Source organism: Bufo gargarizans, chromosome 9 (assembly GCF_014858855.1).
Source record: "Bufo gargarizans isolate SCDJY-AF-19 chromosome 9, ASM1485885v1, whole genome shotgun sequence".
Classification (NCBI taxonomy): Eukaryota; Metazoa; Chordata; class Amphibia; order Anura; family Bufonidae; genus Bufo; species Bufo gargarizans.
In genome coordinates, this window is record NC_058088.1 from 77843997 (window position 1) to 77863239 (window position 19243).

At 43.8% G+C, this 19243-nt stretch overlaps 1 protein-coding gene across 1 annotated transcript in view; it reads left to right on the top strand.

The window, feature by feature from the left end:
* Positions 1 to 19243, top strand: part of PASD1 (PAS domain containing repressor 1) — a 203567-nt gene that overhangs the window by 12918 nt on the left and 171406 nt on the right. The window lies entirely within an intron of this gene.

Below are 19243 nucleotides of genomic sequence, written 5' to 3' on the forward strand. Positions count from 1 at the left end.
AACCAGTACATTTTAAGTTTCTATGGTAAAGTACTTAGATTTTGTAACTATTAATTGTATAATATTTTAATATCTATTACTTTACTTTTTGGTTTTATTAATATTATATTTGTGTGGTCAGTGATGATGTTTCCATCCATAATTTTGCTGCTCATGCTCATCCACTATTACCTGAACACTTCCAAGACAAATTCTTTTCTCCAGTGTATTGGCTCATCATATAATGTGTCTAATATATTTCAGACTGGCCATTTTTGTAGAAGTAGAACGTTTTTCCTTTCTTTTCTTACCGTCCATGGTATTTTCCAAAGTTGTAGCCAAAGGCATCAATCTCATTCCTGGTTTTATTTTACTTGGCCTTATTTTACTTTCTGCCAGACCTGCAAAGGGAAGCTTTTACCTGCTTCCCGACGCTGGTTCCCTGCCCCTTATCCTGCAGGCGTGCGATGCTCCACTGACCTCCATCGATGTCAACATCCAGTTCAACATCGCCGCAGCCAGTGATTGGCTGCGGTAATGTCAGACTGGATGTTGACATTGATGGAGCCTAGCGGATCATAGAAGGCCTGCAGGAGAAGGAGCAGGCAACCGGCACAGGGAAGCAGGTAAGTAATCTTTATTTTGCAGGTCTGGCAGAATGGGGGATTTGCCAGAACCAACCCCCATTCTTGCACAACCTCATTAAATACACATTTACCTTGTCTTCCATATTGTAAACCTGAACCACACAGGTTCTTTAAATCAGAGACACGGAGACAGAGAGTAAGAGCAAATGTCAAGACAAAAATAACATCAAAATCTTCCTACAAAAAAAAGGATGTATCATTATTCCCTTGTAACCGTGAGTGACCAGGTCAAGCCCCTTTTTAAGGGAATGTGTCAAGGAGAACAACTTAACTAGATGCTGAAGGATGTTTTCCCAGGAGGAAAGAGGACCAGGTCCTAGTTTTTGGTATTAGTCATGCACAGTGTTGGACTGGGGGGCTTTGGGCCCATCAGGCGAGATTATTCTCAGGGCCAAACCCCTATATCATCAATAGACTTAAATAGGTTTTAAATAAAATAAAAAAGACCCTAGAGGGAAGCAGAATTTTTCTCCTTGACTTTTGAAGCTTCAGAGCCTGGACCCACTGGAGGATACAGATCCTCTGTTACCCTGGTGTGCCAGGCCAACCCTGGTTATGCAGAAGACTCCTTGCATCAATCCTGCTAAAGGGATCAACACACTAGACCAAAATAAGGACACCTTACACAATTGACATTCACTTGCATACTCTAGACCAGGGCAAGCACCAGACATGGGAGTTGGCACTAATAAGTGAGGAGAGAGCATATGAGCTGATGTAATGTGCAGTGCAGTTTCCTCCAGTGACAGATCCTCTTTAATAGAAATCATGTTGCAGTCATGTGTATTAGGGAGGGTTAAGTGAATGTGCTCTGGGGAAATAAATTTAACATCTTGCATGTCAACTAAAATAAGACTGTTTCTAAAAAGAAAAGAAAAAACCTGACCGAATTGTCTACTTTTAGACTCTAAGGCGTACATTGTGTGATTCTCATTCTTTGAGCCGAAATATGAAGCTGTCAAAGTGAAGGGCAATGAAAGTTTACACAGCGTGAGAGTCTCTATTTGCATCAGAAGCATAAACCATAAGATATTATGGCTTCATAAAAACATTTGTAGCCCGTTATATAAACTGAGACAACCCTTTCTGTATCATGTGATACAATATTCTGTGTAGGATAGGATTACCTGGGCGCTTGATCCCGGCTTGAGAAATATCTCTCTCTTTGTATTCATGTCTACGAGCAACGAGAGCCCTTTCTTTTTCGCTATGGAATCATTGAGAGTCGTAACTGTGTTTTTTTTTTGTTTTTTTTTATAATTTCTGTGACTAATTAGGCATAGTTTTTCTCATAGATCTGTGAATTTATTAGGTGAAACTATTATGAACGTCCTGACCTGGTTTATGTCAGTCAGTTGCACAACAGCTTACAGACACATGTACTGTATGACCTTATGTAGCCGGACTCCATGAATATGTGATGATTTGTCATTTCACATGAACCCTAAGGAAACCTTTCTATAAATAATAGAGCATTCAATGGTTAGGATGTTGTATATCACTGAATACAACTATTACCTGGTTTTGACAATCGTAGACCATTAATGGGTTTTCTATTGAGAGTCGCCCCCTTCCATATTGATTCTACTGTGTCGATCAGCTCTGGCTCCTGGCACCTCATGGCAAACATCTGATTTTGTGGGGGTAGCCTCCTATGGCCAAACATGTTGGTGGATGGGGAAATATTGTGGTATGATATTGCGGCCATTCAGATGTAATGCATGGACGACTTGGGAGGCTAGAACTCATAGAGAGTGAAACTCTGTTATGCCTCTTCAATGGGAACAGGAGACCCCCTTCTATGATGTACATATGCCATATGGGGACACGTGGACAGGAGTTGTTGCATGACGTGTATAATCATTTGTAATCGCAATTTTAATATTAATTCAGGGAGGTATGATTTCCATGCAGATGACCAAAAGTGGAATTTAGGCATATGCATTGATTCTCTTTGAAAACTGCTCAGTTGGGAGAAATTTTTAGCATGTTACCAAAGATGCTTACTGGAGTTTATTGGTAAAAATACACTCAATGACAAAAAGGAAGAAGAAGGAATTGAATTAAACTTTATATGTGTAAATTTGATGATGACATATGTGATTACAATATTAGAGCAAAAGGATACTTTTATTGGAAAACTGTACAATTGAAAGGAGCTACTACTACCTTGTTGGGATGCCTCTAGCCTGGATACAAGATGAAGTACGATGGGGCATGGATGTATACAGGTTCAATATGGTATCCTTCAGGACATTTGCCCACAGACGTTGCAGCTGGGCCTGTAGATCCTGCACACTCATAGGTTGCAAAAGCTGGCGTCCCAGGTGGCCGCATAGATTCTTGATTGGCAATAAATCTGGTGACCAGGCAGGCTAAGGAAGTGTTGCAACCTGGTGGAGACCCTTGCTATGTGGGGGGAAGCATTATCCTGCGGAAAAATAAAACTGTTGGCAGACCTGCCATGAGAGGCAACATATGTGGCTGCAGGAAGTCCTGCACATATCGCTTAGCTGTTAGTGTCCCTCGTATTACTAATAGGGGTGACCAAGTGTAGTATGCGATGGTTCCCAAGATCATCACACCAGCAGGTGCGGCAGCGTGTTTCTCCATAGCAAATGCAGGGTTAAAGCGCGCGCTACGAACCCGACCATTGTCAGATTCCAAACAGAACCTGTATTTGTTGCTAAAGACGATATGGTTCCAGTCCAAAGGAATCCAGGTTTCTCATTCACGACACCACTGAAAAGGAAGCCCACAGTGGAAAGCTGTCAGCGGCAGGACATGTAATGGAAAGTGTGACACCAAATTTCCTTCTACTAAGTACCTGAAAATGGTTGTCAGTGTTTGGATGGTGGACAATGAAACTGTGGAAGCTCCTTGTTCTTGTCGGCAGATCAAACGATCCTCTCTAATGGTGGCCTGTCTGGGCCATCCGGAGCCAGTTTGCTGTGTTTGTGTGCCCTCACGTAACAACTGCTCCCAACAGCAACTAACAACATAGATAGCAGGCAATTCATAGTGTTGATCGCGAATATCGGCACTTCGATGTAGAATATAGTGCTTTAACTTCGTAAACACGAATATTTGAGATTTTTTTTCATCAGTACTACTGCTTCTTGCTTGTGGGCCAATGAAAAGGCTGCAATACCTTTGATACTAAGGGTCCATTCACACATCCTCTAAATAGGTCCGAATCCGTTACACAACTTTGCGAAACGGATCCGGACCCATTCATTTTCAATTGGGTCTGTAAAATATGCGGACAGCACACAGTGTGATCTCCACATCCGCACTTCCGTTCCGGATCCGCACTTCCATTCCACAAAAAAAATAGAACCTGTCCTATTCTTGTCCGCAGACACGGACAAGAAAAGGCATTTCTATGAAAGTACCAGCCATGTGCGCTCCCCAATATGTGGAACGCACATGGCCGGTGTCCGTGTTTTGCGGATCGGCAATTTTCCGAACCGCAAAACACTTTCGGACGTGTGAATAGACCCTTAGAGGTAGAGAAGCACTTTTACGTCGTCTTGTGGCAAGTCCCAGCATCTAATCAGACCACAGCTGTAATCCTTTACATATCTGCCTGAAACATAACTGCATGGTGAGATTTGCAGCAATCTGACATTCCCATCTGCATGCATTATGTTTTGTTTTTTATTATTAGCAATGAGTGTATATCTATTTTAATGGGGTTTTATGGGACTTTCAAAATCCCATAAATATCTGGCCAGTGTGGGGAATATTCCAAGTCCCGTCATTACAACTGATCAACTGTCTGAAGGGGCCACAGCGCTTGGACTCATATACTATGCACACTCACAGCACCTTATGTTGGATACTAGCTGTGGTTGGTATTGAAGCTCAATCTCATTTAGTTGAATGAAACAAAGCTATAAAAAGGACATGTGGCCGATGGATGTGACATCACTGGCCGGGAAAGAGACTGCAGCACTCCCAAAACACCACATCACAATGATCACAGTGATGACCTATCCTGAGTAAAGATAGATAGATAGATAGATAGATAGATAGATAGATAGATATTGAAACCTTGAGTATTCAACACGTGGACACAATTGTTGGTTCTGTACCTTGACCTTGGAGTTCATCTGTAATCTCTTTGGAAGTTCTTCTGGGCTCTTTGGTTACCATTCATATTATCCGTCTCTTTATTTTGTCGTCAATGTTCCTTTTGCAGCCACGACCAGGGAGGTCGTGTTACCATCCCGTAGACCTTAAACTTTGGACTAATATGTGCAACTGTAGTAACCGGAACATCAAGCTGTTTGGAGATGGTTTTATAGCCTAATTTTCTTTCTAATCTCCTGGGACGACTCTCTCCTTAGCTTTCTTTGGTCCATATTCAGTGTGGTACACACCATGATACCAAACAGCAAAGTGACTACTTTTCACCCTTTAAATAGGCAGACTGACTGACTCAAAGTTTGAAGACATCTGATTACAGGACACACCTTAGTTTAACGTGTCCCTATGGTCAAATTATTTTCAATCTTTTCTAGGGGTACCATCATTTTTGTCAATGCCTGATTTTCATTAGTTGATTTTCTGTAATTTTTTATTTATTATTACCTTTGTCAGTTTCAAGTTATTTTAGTGACCATTGTAGTTTTTTTTTTTTTCTTTAACGGAAGGGTACCAACAATTTCTCCACGTGTGTAACAATGCCACAGACACTATCGATCTACAGCACGAGTGATTGGCTGGAAAATTGCTGGAGTGCCTGCATCGGTTGGCTGTCTAGTAGCAACTCTCTACAGTAAAGTGCAATGATACTGCATGCTCTGTACTGCTATTTACCTGAGCCAGGATGAGCTTCTCATTCGGACATGGCTCCATTTTATTTTTTCAGGTACACTGTGTACTGTACATGACCCCGAAAAATATTCTCTCTCCCCAACAGAGAAAGTGACTTACAGATTCTAGCATCTATTCCTGACTTTCATATGTAAGGATGTGCTTTATCTGTATTTGTTTTCTGCTTAATTTTCTCTCAACTTCATGTTTTTTTCATTTTGGGTTACATTTTGGGGACTTTGGAACCAAACTAGTATCTGATAGAGTTATGGTCTCGTGTTACATTTTCAGCTTGGATGTCCAGGAACTAATTCATATTGTAATCCTAGGATCAGGGGTTGGTAGCTAAAGGCCCATGGGCCCTGGTTCCAGAGTCCAGCTTGGGTCCCCCTTCCCTCAATGCTTTGTGGCCAGGGGCAGGGGAGCACATAGCCTTTGTACCGCTTGAGGCAAAAATTTAAACAGTCCCCCCATGCCAAATTCTTGATCTAACCCCTACTCTCCAGCCAGAAGTGTAACTTGACCACCTATGTGGCACAAGTGTCTTTGGCCCCCCTCAGGCTTCTGGGCCCAGTAGCGACTGCTACCTCTGCACCCCTTATAACTACGCCCCTGCCTAGGATACATTGTATATTTTTTTCTATATGTGTATTTTTTTAGCAGTTTTAGTTCTGAAGCTATCTTTGATTTCTAAATAGAATTAGAACTGGGAAACTTTTTATAGCCCTCCAGAAAGTTGCTAGTACTGTACATCTGCAAGTGGTTGGAGGGGATGTTTCTGTTTAATGCTTCAAAAAGCCATAGTGCATCTAGTAACAGTACACAGAGCCCTCCATACACATCGTGTTAAAAGATGTTCCCCGGGTGCCACTGCCACAAGAGGGCCTGGTAAATGCCTGGTATAAACCTCTCCTGTCATTAGTCAGTCGATGCAATTTAATTAAGATGATATTAATGCCCCAACTGCTGTATTTATTACACAACTCCCCTATATGGACCCCCAAAGGGTATTTTTATCAAATCCAGGGTATTTTTTGCTCCTTGGTATGGAAAAAGAAACAAGCCAGAATTTGTATGGTGACGCTTCAGAGGGGTAAGGAAGAGGGGGGCCTGTCTCTCCCAAATCCGTGACTATACTTTGTAGCTGCACTGCTACATAATCTCAAGGGATGGGGACAAAGTACTGGTTTGGGACCCTCGGCCAGAATAGCGACATTTATCATGAAACAAAGGACGCCCATTGCTATGGCAGAGCTAGGAAAGCCGCAAGCATGTACTGAGAACTATCCCACAATATCGTTGATAACGAAAGTTTGGGCTAGGTTTAAGGAACTAAATGGACTTCAAGGTCTATATGACAAAACACCTCTATAGTGTAACCCACAGCTACCTGAAATATTTAGACTGGAAGGTTTCTCCCCGTAGGAGGAAAGGGGTATTCTCTCCCTTCTTTAGATTCAGGAGGGCGGTGCTATGAAGGAATTTATACAATTGAAACAGGAATTGCATTTTCCACATAAGGTGTTCTACCAATTCTTGAGGTTGAGACATGCGTATCAGACCCAGTTTAAGGAAGGTGCACAAATATCAAACACCCTCCGATGGTTCAACAGGTACGGCATAATGGCAGTTCTAAAGGACTTATCTCTATACTATACAGAAACCTATTCGACAAATCCACCCCATCGAGTTTCTTACCGATTAAAGATACATGGGAACAGTCTGATTGAATTAATCGGGGATATTTTTAATTTTAAAATCCAATGGATGCCTTCTGTATGTATTTTGGGTGAAACTTCCCATGAGCTATCAAAGGAGAATGAAATAATGTTATACAAATCATGTTTTATAGCTCGTTTATTGATAGCAAGAAGATGGATGCGTCCCGAGGTACCAGCAATAAAAGAATGGGAAAACTTGATGAACTCTAATTGTATAATAGAAAGAGTAAGATACATTAAGAGTAACATAGGTTATAGACATGAGAAACTTTGGGCTCATATTTTTTTTTTATTATATATTTTTTTATATGTAATTTTTTTTTATTTTATTTTTTTTGGTTTTTGTCCTCGTCCTCCCCCTCCCCCTTCCCGGCGGATATAGGGTGGGGGGATATGGGTTTGGGAAGGGTGGGATGGGGAGGGGGGACGGGGGAAATAAGGATTAAAGGTAATATAAGTACCGTAATGTGCTATTTACTGTAATGTACTGGATAGGTCCGGTATCTCCGTGTAGGGGGTGTTTTAGTGGCAAGGGAACGAATACCCTGCTACTCTTATCGGTGCAACTGTTTTAAGCACTCTTACTCCCTCTTGGTTGATGCCTGATGTTTTTATTATGTAATTGTTAAATGTATTGCTACTGCTCTTTTTGTACTTGATTAAATAAAATAAAAAATATATAAAAAAAAAAGATACATGGGAACAGGATGTAGGTACTATCACACAGGAACAGTGGAATAATGTCCTAGCTTTAACCCCTAGTTTAACACTTAGTGAAGCCCAACATCTCTCTCAATTATAGCTAATACATAGAGTCTATAAAACCCCTATATTCCTACATAAGATAGGTATCCGGCCAAATTCGTGCTGTCCCAGGTGTGGAGCGAAAGAAGCCTCCTTGATGCATTTGTTCTGGGAATGCAGTGAGCTGGGAACATATTGGAAGGAGGTTATGCGGATAATTGCTCAAACAACTCAGATACAGATATTGTGTGACCCTAGAGTATGTATACTAGGTCTTACTGATGTAACTAACAGACAAAGTGGAATGTTCCTATGTATACAAAGAATGCTATTTCAAGCTAGAATATTCATCGCTAAACATTGGACAGATCGGAATCCCCCCACTAGACGGGAATTTGTAAATAGACTTAATACTATATTGAGATATGAAAATGCAACATATTTAAAAAGAAGGTGCCCGGATACATTTTTAGATATTTGGAAAGGATGGTTTGAAATTCCAGGGTTGGCATCGCGGGCATTAGCAGGAGATTGTTTAAGGGGTCAGCTTTCTGTGATCAGACAAACATTAGGAACAGAGGGGAACCCGGATAGCATTTGAACAGGAGGCATTGGCCAACACCGACATTATAAATAATACACATACAATAATGCACTATGTACGCCATGCACTTCAACAGAATATTTCCACAATACGGGTAGATTGGCTGTCTCTCTGCTAGAAAAGTTAGGAGGGGGAGGAGGGATGTTACTCTTGTTTGTGTGTTATTTATTTAATTTATATTTTTTATTTTCTTATTGCTGTATTTCTATTGGCACATTGGTATTTATAATAATGATAAGATACTCAATGCTTTGAATATACCACTACTTTTATTGTCAATTAAAACAATGTACAAGAAATGCTTGCAAATTTCAGACTTTTTATTTTTATTTTCAATAAAAATTATACCTAGGAGGATCCAGGTCATCATTTACAGCAATAGTCGATCGTAAAATATCTCTTTGTATTTTCCTAGTCTAATAATATTATGTCATAGATTGTAACAGGATCAGGGTCGTTACAGGGAGTCTGGAGGAGTCATTATAAAAACTGTGCACAAATGCAAATTCTCATGTTTCCATATTGTAGGCAGATAACTACAGCTTTATGTTTTCCTCCTTTTTCGCACAAAAATATATTTCTCCATACACCTAGTGGATGTTGTGATTTTAAAGGGAATCCATCATGTTGTCCATGCAGTCCTATATGTGAGCAGCATGTCACAGGGCAGAAGGAGCTGACCAGATTCATATATAATGGGGGTCATTTTACTATAGCTCTACATAGAAAAGTCTCTGATTCTGTCGCAAGGGGTGTTTTGCCCCCCAAATTGTGACTTCCTACACCGTCACCACTTTTCCCAAAATTTTGGGTGGGAGGAGATGGGCCATAGGCAGGAGCTCCACAGTCCGACTTACCAAGCAACATGTGCACTAGAAAATGTGCACATTACACCAGAAAACGACACAGGTGCACAAACAGCAGAGGATGTGAGAAATGAATTAAGAGATGTGCGCTTAATAAATTGGGCAGATCTTCATGTAGACCGGTTGTTACTATGACTGTCTTAGTAAATGACCCCCATTGCTTTGGAAACCATTCTGCATAAGCTGTAATTTATTTTTTTAGAGGGGTTGTCTCATTACGTCATTGCTAAGGCGAGATGGAACTAAGCCCCATCCACCAGACGGCCTTGAAGCTGCAGAGCGCGCTCCGCAGGTTCCCTAGCTCCCATTGCAGCGCAGGCAAACTGTGTATCACAGAAAGCTATGTTGTCCAAGTTTAGAAAACAGGATAGCTTTCTGTGCTCCCCTTTAAATCTGTGCTCCCCATTAGTGATTGCCAGCCTTAAAGGGGTTGTGCTGTGAAAAATATTCTACATTTTTCAAACCAGCACCTGGATCTGAATACGCTTGGAATTGCATGTAATTCAAAATTTTGTATAGCCGCTGAGCTACTCAATAAAATGTATCTGTACAGCGCCAACTGCTGTATGTTCATTTATTATTTCTTGTCCACCTAAAGGAGGAGGTCGCATGCGCTCATGTCACGGCGGGGAGTGGGGAAAACCTCCCACTGTGCAATAGCTGAGGCTGCAACGCCAGATAGCAAGGAACAGGGAGCAGGTCACCTCCTAATGTAACCCTGAGCTCTCCCTAGACTCCTAGCCAATGAGCCGCCTTTAGAAGGTAAAGGGGCTCATGCTCACCAACCTAGGACCCTGCTATCCTTGCTACGCCCTAGGCCTGATGACAGGGCAGAGAATACCTGTGCATCCACTACACGGATGACAGGCGTCTCCAGAGGCCCAGTAGCTGACAGGATGCAAGGCTATGGGTGAAGCAGTACGGCAGGTAAGTCACACAGCAACATAACAATGCTATCTACACTTACCTGCCACAGTCGAGATGGACGGAGGCTTCAGGCTGGGAAACCAACAGTCTTGCCTTCGATTAACCCCTCCGGGAAAGCACGCCCCTTCCGGAACCGTCACACACCACAATCAAACCTCCAAGCAAAACCCACACCATAAGTACATACACCAGATGGGGGGAGAAATGACAGAAACATACCGGAGGGGACAACAGACACAGCAAAGGAAACAGAATAAATAAGGGTGACTCACACAGACATAATCACAAACAGCCCAGGAGCAGAGCTCCACACCAAGCTGACAACCAAAATCAAACTGACCTTCAGGCTCCACCACACCAACATATAAGGAGGCAGGGGCGTAACGATCGCGGTCGCAGAGAGTGCGACTGCGACCGGGCCCGGCGGGAGGGGGGCCCGCTGCAGGCCAGCAAGTGCTTGCGGCGGCAGGCGGGCCCTGCGAAACTAATCTGTGCTCACTGCTTGATTCACCTGCGCTCACGCTGCCTGTGTGTACCGTCCTCCTCCCTCACTCAGCTGGTGCTGCCGCTCCTCCGCCGGGCCCTCCCTCAAGCTACACACGCCCACAATACACCCACATGACCACGGCCGCGTGACCCGTCCCTCCGCTCACGCGAGATGAGAGTCTCTGACGTCAGGACAGGAGAGTAGACTCTAGGCGCACAGCCACAGGCGCAGCAAAAGCCCGCCAGAGAGCAGATTTAAAAGAGGCAGAGCCCCGCCCCCCAGCAGTGTGTGCCTGTGCCAGCACAGATTAGAGGGCTCAGGGCACGATTCTCCGAGGAAGAAAGAAGAGGACGACCGACAGACAGACACCAAGGGGCGAGCGCTGGGCATTGCAGCAGAAGTACTGCACTCCAGGACCATCTTCTCCTGCCTCACTGCCTGCTGGACTGGTCTATAGACTGGTAGGTAGTATTAGTAATGCAATGATTCATCCATGTTGTCCCCTGATCATCCATCCATCCGCCACACCCCCTGAATTCAGACATTATTATCGTCTGAAATCAGGGCTGGAGTGGGTCCGATGGATGGATCATCAGTGGACGGTAATAAATTATTGCTGTTCACTCATGATCCATCCATGATCCGCCCCACCCGCATCCTGATTTCAGACATTATTATTACCACCCACTGATCATCCATCCATCCGCCCCACCCCCTGAATTCAGACATTATTATTGCCATTGTCTGCAATCAGGGTGGGGGTGGGGCAGATGGATGGCTCATCAGTGGACGTTAATAATGTCTGGAAAAAAAAAATTGGTATCACTGGAGGTAGTCCATGGATACACAAAAAACCTGCAACTGATTTTTTAATTTTTTTTTTTAAACTTAACTTGGCGGGGGTGGAGTCTTGGCGGGGGTGGAGTCTTGGCGGGGGTGGAGTCTTGGCGGGGGGCCCCAATTTAAAGTTTGCCCTGGGGCCCATAGAACTCTAGTTACGCCACTGTAAGGAGGCCTGAGGTCACACCCACCACACCTACCAGACACACCTTAACCCTGTGCATACCAAAATGGGGAAACACCACATCCAAGGAAAAGTGCCTCACATGCAAACCACCTTGGCAAAGGCAACCGCATGTGAAGACACAGTCACGACCTAACCACGGGTAGTGACAGCTCAGTTTGAATTGTGAACTCTCACCAGCTCAATCTTCAGTTAGAAGCTTTTGCAGTTACAGAGAAAGAGTTATAGCAGAAAGAACACGCCCCCAAGAAAGGACACGCCCCCCTGAGTTGCAGCCTGAAATAAATCTAGCAGAACAATTGTAAATAGTATCATAGTATATAAGGCTGAAAAAAGACGTCTGTCCATCCAGTTTAGCCTTTTATCTTGCAAGTTGATCCAGAGGAAGGCAAAAAAAATGGAGCAAGGAATGGGGAGATCTCTGGTTCCATGTGAGGTACAGATTTGGTTCTAGCTTTGTTAGAGATTGTCATTTTTTACATCAATCATGGCATCACCCCTCTTCAATCTGTGAGTAGCACCACCCACTGGACTCCTAAGCATAGTTATACTGACTCTTTTCCTGCAAAGCTATATATATATATATATATATATATATATGCATCTGTTCAGCTCTTCTTGCTGGATACCATGCTTATGACGTTTCCTTTAAGGATTAATGCATCAAAAGTAAACAAATGTAATTGCAACGTTCATATATAAACTGTAAAACAGAATTCATGTGGAGTTGTGCTAACAAGTTCTTCAGCAAACAGCGTGCAGCATCACTACAACTCCATATGACAATATTCGCCAATACTTCATATACGCACAGCAACTTTATTGAAGTGTGACTCAAGAAACAAGCATTTCTCCTTATGTATTTGCTTATATAGCATTGACCCTCTCCACACAATCTAATTGCCCTAGGTCAGAAACACTCACAGGACTACTTCATAAGCAGGCAGTTAACCCATTGATTTGCTTTTGGTTGGAGGCCAAAACTACAGCGCTGTAATGAGGTTCTTGGACATCTGCTGTCAGTTGGACCTATTAGGGCAGCCCCCTTAGTACTTGGTGCTGAGGCAGTTTTGCCAAAAGCAAATATTTGCTTCTCAAGACTTTGTCTGGCTGCAGTCATTAGTGATTTTCTACATACAATATTCATATAGTGTACTGGAGACAGGTGAAAGTTAAACTGAGATAAAATTGCCCAGTGGAGTTCTCTGTGACCCTGCTATCACCCAGAGTAGGGGGCTACTACAAAGAGCGTCCCCTGCTCTGATGGACTCAAGTACTGATTTGATTGGGCGCCATGTACTACACTTGTGCAGCATGGCTGATCGCTGTGGCTTAGAGAGACCAGACCTGATGATCAGTTGATATCTGAGGAGTCTTCATTTTGTCTTTTATTCCCTCCACACTTGACTTAATGACTTAGAGTAATTTCACACTTGCAGCAAAGCTGTGACGCAGCTGTTTCGGCAGAGAATAAACTGCCGGTGTTCTCTGGATCCGGCACAGCCAGATAGTGCTGCTTACCTGCTTGACCGCTTTGACTATATATGCCAGGATTTGAAGGGATAAAAAACGCTGTATGCAGCATTTTTGTGCAGCCAAATCCCGACATTTATGCCGGGGAGCGGCCAAATCCCATTATAGTCAATAGGGTCCGGCAGGCACACACTAGTATTCGGCTATGCCTGATCCAAAGAACACCCACAGCCTGTTCCAGCAGGTAACAGTCTGCCGGTATTCTCCAGATCCAGCATAGCCAGATAGTGTCGCATGCCAACCGGTCTCCGTTGACTATAATGGTACCTGGCGCTCCCCGGCATAAATGCTGGGATTTACAATGCTGCAAGCATGAAGCTGGACTTACACACACCAAGGAAGCTGAGATGTGGGAAGTATTTCTGATGGACATGGCATGAAGGTAAGGCCTCATGCACACGACCGTTGTTGTGTTCCGTTCCGCAAAATGGGGTTCCGTTGTTCCGTGATCCGTTTCCGTTTTTGTTTCCGTGTGTCTTCCTTTATTTTTGGAGGAATCACCAGACATGAAGGAAAGTAAAAAAAAAGTCTAAGTCAAGTTTGCCATGCAAATAATAGGAAAAAAACGGATGCGGATGACAATCTTGTGTGCCTCCGCGTTTTTTCACGGACCCATTGACTCAAATGGGTCTGCGAACCGTTTTCCATGAAAAAAATAGGACAGGTTATATTTTTTTGATGGACTGGAACCACGGATCACAGACGGTGCATTAGCCGAGTTTTCAACGGACCCATTGAAAGTCAATGGGTCCACAGAAAATCACGAAAAACGGAACAACGGACACGGAATGAAACAACGGTCGTGTGCATGAGGCCTAATACTGTAGTATTAGTGATTTCTTCGCAGGATCACAGTCGGGCTTAGAGTAGTGGCTTTGTAAGGTCGGAGTCAAAACACTTTCCCCACCTCACAAGATAACTGGGCAGGTTTGGCGACCTCGCATGTGCAGTCGCCTGCTACTAAAATTAAGCCACCAGCTTGGTGCCTGGGACTGCGGGAGTCCACGTAGGCCAGCGATTTTTCCTATAGTGTGCAAGCATGGCCGGAGCAGTGCATAATGTGATGGATGAATCACAATACATTAGTGAGTGACTCTCACCATTCAGAATGTTGTATCATATCCCACAGATATATAATTGGTCATCTGGAATATGGGAATGCCCCTTTAAGGGCATATTCATACTGCATTTGCAGTGTCTGCGTGGAAATCTATTGGCACATAAGCTACACATATCCATAGGAATCCATTCTCCTGATGGATGACACAAAAGTATCCTTTTGGCTGCTATTATGTTGATATAGGTCACTATAGTTATTATTCAACTGCATGAACAACAGTGGCAAGGTCAACTGTTCCCTACAGAGGCATCCAGTTAAACAAATATGGGTGCCTTTGGCCAGGGGATGTTACTGTATGGCTATGCAGTATCATACGTTGCAGGCGTGTATCAGACGTATGAAACATCTGATTCTAAATAATCTTCACATTTCATGTTCCATTGAATCTGTTAAAACAAATCATTTCACCTTGGTGAAAATAAAGAAACCATTCTGAAATAAAAAATGTTATCACAAAATATTAGACAAGTTATCTTGTATCTCTTGGCTACTTTCACACTAGCGTTTTAGTTTTCCGGTATTGAGATCCTTCATAGGGGCTCAATACCGGGGGGGGGGGGGGGGAACGCTTCCGTTTTGTCACCATTTATTGTCAATGGGGACAAAACTGAACAGAACGGAGTGCTCCAAAATGCATTCCGTTCTGTTTAGTCGCTTTCCCAGACAGGAGAGCAAACCGCAACATATTGTAGTTTGCTTTCCGTCCTGGGATGCGGAGCAAGCTGGATCAGGCATGACCCCCAATGCAAGTCAATGGGGACGGATCCGTTTTGTCTGACACAATTTGCCACAATAGAAAACGGATCCGTCCTCCATTGAATTTCAATGGAGTTCATGACAAATCCGTCTTGGGTATGTAAAAGATAATACAACCGGATCCGTTCATGATGGTTGTATCATCAGTAACGGAAGCGTTTTTGTTGAACCCTGCCGGATCCAGTAAAAACTAGTGTGAAAGTAGCCTTAGGCAACATTCACATCTGTGTTGCAGGCCGTCACAGAGATTAGCCAAAATAGCGGAAAGGAAAGTCCTGCATGTATGGACGTTTTTTTCTCCGCTAAATATTTTCTCCAGCACTTCTGGGATATTACATACAGAGCACTCATGTGAAAGAGCCCTAAGGTTAAATGTTTTTTGCAAATGATTTTGGAGAAGCCATTCATAAAAAGTTAAAATTGATGTAAAATCACTTTACCGCATTTATGGAAAAATAATTTCCTCCAGTCAGTTTTGGAGAATGATCAATTTCATTGTGCTTTTCTTTCTTTTGGATCTGTTCTTAGCAAGCTTACTGGACCTGTGTCTTTTTTTTAAAAGCTATGTTACTATAGTACCGTAGTTTTATTTATTGCTGAAAAAGCCAGATAACAACCAATATGGCAGCTACGGGGGTTGTCACGCCTGCTGAGTTATACAGTAATGCATCCACAGGTCCCAGATTGCTATATTACTAGGCAGAAAAAGCTGGATAACTTCCTCCTCCTTCAAGAAGAACTGTAAGGATGACCATGCCAGCTGTTATTCTGCTTTCCTTACAACACTTGAATACATTATAGGTCTTACATTTTCATGTTATTTTTAAAGTGTAACTGTCATGTTTTTATCAAGAAATACATTTTTAGCATATGTTACTGCTGCAGCAGCATTATGCATATGGGAATCTTTAGTTTCTTCACATACCACTGTTTTCCTTGAGTTTTTCCCTTAGTTACGGCTGTTTAAACATTTACAATATGAGGACCTTCTGAAGATGGCTCTTCTGCCAGTTCTCTGAGGCCAAAACTGCTTTCCCTCACTTCCCATATACACTTGGTGTAGCCAGAAGCTCCCTGCCAGCCAATCAGATTGTATTACTGAGAGACACGCCTCCTCACTCTGAAGCCTAATGCAGGCATGCAGTGTGAAGGACCGCCCCTCTGTCATCTGTCTTCTTAGCCAGAGATAGACAAGCCATAGCAACTTTCTTTTAAGGGAGCAGTGGAAAGTGACAGTGGACATTAATGAAAGCTGTTATTATAAGGTAATGACAGATCTTTTGAAAATCATTGACAGACTAACTCAGGTATACATGCCTAGCTCTAATAAACTAGCAAATAAATAAAAAAAATATGACAGTTATCCTTTAACTTTCTTTCTTGTTTAACCACCTCCGGACCGCCTAACACAGATCTGCGGTCCGGAGGTGGCAGCCCTGCGCTCAGCGACCCATATATGCGTCATCTCGCGAGACGCGAGATTTCCTGTGAACGCGCGCACACAGGCGCGCGCGCTCACAGGAACGGAAGGTAAGCGAGTGGATCTCCGGCCTGCCAGCGGCGATCGTTCGCTGGCAGGCTGGAGATGTGATTTTTTTAACCCCTAACAGGTATATTAGACGCTGTTTTGATAACAGCGTCTAATATACTTGCTACCTGGTCCTCTGGTGGTCCCTTTTGCTTGGATCGACCACCAGAGGACTCAGGCAGCTCAGTAAAGTAGCACCAAACACCACCACACTACACTACACCCCCCCTGTCACTTATTAACCCTTTATGAACCACTGATCACCCCATATAGACTCCCTGATCACCCCCCTGTCATTGATCACCCCCCTGTAAGGCTCCATTCAGAGGTCCGTATGATTTTTACGGATCCACGGATACATGGATCGGATCCGCAAAACACATGCGGACGTCTGAATGGAGCCTTACAGGGGGGTGATCAATGACAGGCGGATGATCACGCATATAGACTTCCTGATCACTTCCCTGTCATTGATCACCCCCCTGTCATTGATCACCCCCTGTCATTGATCACCCCCCTGTCATTGATCACCCCCCTGTAAGGCTCCATTCAGACGTCCGTATGATTTTTACGGATCCACTGATACATGGATCGGATCCGCAAAACACATGCGGACGTCTGAATGGAGCCTTACAGGGGGGTGATCAATGACAGAGGGATGATCACCCATATAGACTCCCTGATCACCTCCGTCATTGATCACCCCCCTGTAAGGCTCCATTCAGACGTCCGTATGATTTTTACGGATCCACTGATACATGGATCGGATCCGCAAAACACATGCGGACGTCTGAATGGAGCCTTACAGGGGGGTGATCAATGACAAGGGGGTGATCACGCATATAGACTTCCTGATCACTTCCCTGTCATTGATCACCACCCTGTCATTGATCACCCCCCTGTAAGGCTCCATTCAGATGTCCGTATGATTTTTACGGATCCACTGATACATGGATCGGATCCGCAAAACACATGCGGACGTCTGAATGGAGCCTTACAGGGGGGTGATCAATGACGAGGGGGTGATCACGCATATAGACTTCCTGATCACTTCCCTGTCATTGATCACCCCCCTGTCATTGATCACCCCCCTGTAAGGCTCCATTCAGACGTCGGTATGATTTTTACGGATCCACGGATACATGGATCGGATCCGCAAAACACATACGGACGTCTGAATGGAGCCTTACAGGGGGGTGATCAATGACGGGGGGTGATCACCCATATAGACTCCCTGATCACCCCCCTGTCATTGATCACCCCCCTGTAAGGCTCCATTCAGATGTCCGTATGCGTTTTGCGGATACGATCCATGTATCCGTAAAAAATCATACGGACGTCTGACTGGAGCCTTACAGGGGGGTGATCACCCATATAGACTACCTGATCACCCCCCTGCCATTGATCACCCCCCTGTAAGGCTCCAGACGTCCGTATGCATTTTGCGGATCCGATCCATGTATCCGTGGATCCGTAAAAAATCATACGGACGTCTGAATGGAGCCTTACAGGGGGGTGATCAATGACAGGGGGGTGATCACCCCATATAGACTCCCTGATCACCCCCCTGTCATTGATCACCCCCTGTAAGGCTCCATTCAGACGTCCGTATGCGTTTTGCGGATCCGATTCATGTATCCGTGGATCCGTAAAAAAAATCATACGGACGTCTGAATGGAGCCTTACAGGGGGGTGATCAATGACAGGGGGGTGATCAATGACAGGGGGGTGATCACCCCATATAGACTCCCTGATCACCCCCCTGTCATTGATCACCCTCTGTAAGGCTCCATTCAGACATTTTTTTGGGCACAAGTTAGCGGAAATTTTTTGTTTGTTTTTGTTTTTGTTTTTTCTTACTAAGTCTCATATTCCACTAACTTGTGTCAAAAAATAAAATCTCACATGAACTCACCATACCCCTCACGGAATCCAAATGCGTAAAATTTTTTAGACATTTATATTCCAGACTTCTTCTCACGCTTTAGGGCCCCTAAAATGCCAGGGCAGTATAAATACCCCACATGTGACCCCATTTCGGAAAGAAGACACCCCAAGGTATTCCGTGAGGGGCATATTGAGTCCATGAAAGATTGAAATTTTTGTCCCAAGTTAGCGGAAAGGGAGACTTTGTGAGAAAATACAAAAAAAATCAATTTCCGCTAACTTGTGCCAAAAAAAATAAAAAAATTCTAGGAACTCGCCATGCCCCTCACGGAATACCTTGGGGTGTCTTCTTTCCAAAATGGGGTCACATGTGGGGTATTTATACTGCCCTGGCATGTTAGGGGCCCGAAAGCGTAAGAAGTCTGGGATCCAAATGTCTAAAAATGCCCTCCTAAAAGGAATTTGGGCCGCTTTGCGCATCTAGGCTGCAAAAAAGTGTCACATGTGGTATCGCCGTACTCAGGAGAAGTTGGGGAATGTGTTTTGGGGTGTCATTTTACATATACCCATGCTGGGTGAGAGAAATATCTTGGTCAAAT